This window comes from Theropithecus gelada, chromosome 3 (genome assembly GCF_003255815.1).
Source record: "Theropithecus gelada isolate Dixy chromosome 3, Tgel_1.0, whole genome shotgun sequence".
Lineage (NCBI taxonomy): Eukaryota > Metazoa > Chordata > Mammalia > Primates > Cercopithecidae > Theropithecus > Theropithecus gelada.
Window position 1 is genome coordinate 14,487,808 of NC_037670.1, and position 2,328 is coordinate 14,490,135.

General features: G+C 44.2%; 1 non-coding gene across 1 annotated transcript; it reads left to right on the forward strand.

Moving 5' to 3' along the window:
• Positions 1–1,591: 1,591 nt before the first annotated feature.
• Positions 1,592–1,698, forward strand: LOC112622021. Its single transcript, XR_003118919.1, has one exon. It is a non-coding gene; the product is annotated as a U6 spliceosomal RNA (small nuclear RNA).
• Positions 1,699–2,328: the final 630 nt, after the last annotated feature.

A 2,328-nucleotide genomic window follows, 5' to 3' on the forward strand; every position in this document is an offset into this window, starting at 1 on the left:
GTGAGCTCTTGCCCACATAATGGAGTTCTCCAAATGAGTAACAGGAAGTGTAAAATGAAAGGCAGGTCGCTTAGAGATTTGAAATTCTTTGGTGGCCCAGTCCTGGCTGTGCTGTTTATTGAAGAAGTTTGCAGTCATCTTCAGAATTCATTCTAGAAGCTGACTTCTTAATTTGGGCATCCGTAAACTAGTCATGGCAAAAGACATGCAAAGAAAAACACCATCTCGCCAAAAAGGATGCAGAGCCAGGGATCCAACCAGTAGGAGAACTTGGGAAGCCCGTTTGCTCTGGACTGAGGCCCAGCCACTTCTGGGGACCATCCCAGCCATCTGCCACCATGCCCACCTCCAACTCCTTCCTGCAGACCCACCGTGACCCTAGCACTTGAAAAAGCCCTACTTATTCATTTTTGTTGTGGTAGAATAAACATTATGAAATTTACCATTTTAACCATTTTGAATGTACACTTGGCCAGGTGTGGAGACTCACGCCTGTAACCTCAGCACTTTGGGAGGTCGAGGAGGGAGGATCGCTTGAGGCCAGGAGTTTGAGACCAGCCTGGGCAACACGGTGAGATCCCATCTCTATTAAAAATACAAAAATTAGCCAGGTGTGCTGGTGCTTGCCCGTAGTCTCAGCTACTGGGGAGGGTGAGGCACAAGAATTGCTGGAACCCAGAAGGCGAAGGTTGCAGTGAGCTAAGATTGCACCACTGCACTCCAGCCTGGGAGACTGACTGAGATCTGTCTAAAAAAAAAAAGAAAAGAAAAGAAAAAAAAAAGTTAGCCAGGCATGGTGGTGCATCCCAGCTACTCAGGAGGCTGAAGCAGGAGGATTTCTTGGGCCTGGAAATAGAGGCTGTGGTGAGCTGAAATTGCACCACTGCACTCCAGTGTGGGTGACAGGGCGAGACTCTATTTCAAAATAAAATAAAATAAAATAAAATAAAATAGTTCAGTAGTGTTAAGTATATTCACATTGGCCAGGTGCAGTGGCTCACGTCTGTTAACCCCAGCACTTCAGGAGGCCAAGGTGGGTGGATCACCTGAGGTCAGGAGTTCAAGACCAGCCTGGCCAACATGGTGAAACCCTATCTCTACGAAAAATAAAAAATAAACAAAATTAGCTGGGTATGGTGGCAGGTGCCTGTAATCTCAGCTACTCAGGAGGCTGAGGCAGAGAATTGCTTGAATCAGGGAGGTGGAGGTTGCAGTGAGCCAAGATGGCACCACCACACTCCAGCCTGGGTGACAGCACAAGACTCCATCTACCAAAAAAAAAAAAAAAAAGAAGTACATTCACATTGTTGTGTAAGGGATTTCCAGAACACTTTTTATCTTGCAAAACTGAAACTCTATCCATTAAATACTAACTCCCCTATTTCCCTCCTCCAGCCTCTGGTAACCCCCAGTCTACTTTCTGTCTCTATGAATTAGCTTGCTCTAGGTGCCTCATTTAAGTGGAATCATGCAATATTTGTCTTTTTATGACTGGTTTATTTCACTGAGCATAATGTTCTCATGTTTTATTATGGTGTGCCATGTGATAGAATTTCCATTTTTTTATGGCTGAATAATATTCCATGGCATGGTGCTTGATTCCGTAGCACATATACCAAAATTGGAAAGATACAGAGAAGATTAGCATGGCCCCTGCGCAAGGATGACACGCAAATTTGTGAAGTGTTCCATATTGTTTTTCACAATAGTGAAGACTTGGAATCAACCCAAATTCCCATCAATGATAGACTGGATAAAGAAAATGTGGCACATATACACCATGGAACACTATGCAGCCATAAAAAAGGATGAGTTCATGTCCTTTGCAGGGACATGGATGAAGCTGGAAACCATCATTTTTAGCAAACTAACATAGGAACAGAAAACCAAACACTGCATGTTCTCACTCATAAGTGGGAGTTGAACAATGAGAACCCATGGACACAGGGAGGGGAACATCACACACTGGGGCCTGTCAGGGGGTCGGGGGCTAGGGCATGGATAGCATTAGGAGAAATACCTAATGTAGATGACGGGTTGATGGGTGCAGCAAACCACCATGGCATGTGTATACCTATGTAACAAACTTACACATTCTACACATAAATCCCAGAACTTAAAGTATGATAAAAAAAATATTTCACGGCACGAATGTATCGCACTGTGTTTATCCATTTATCTGTTGATGGACACCTGGGTTGCTTCTACCCTTTGGCTATTGTAAATAATGCTGCTATAAAATTGGTTATGGATTAGCTGGGCATGGTGGCGCATGCATGCCTGTAGTACCAGATACTCAGGAGACTGAGGCAGGAGAATCGCTTGAAT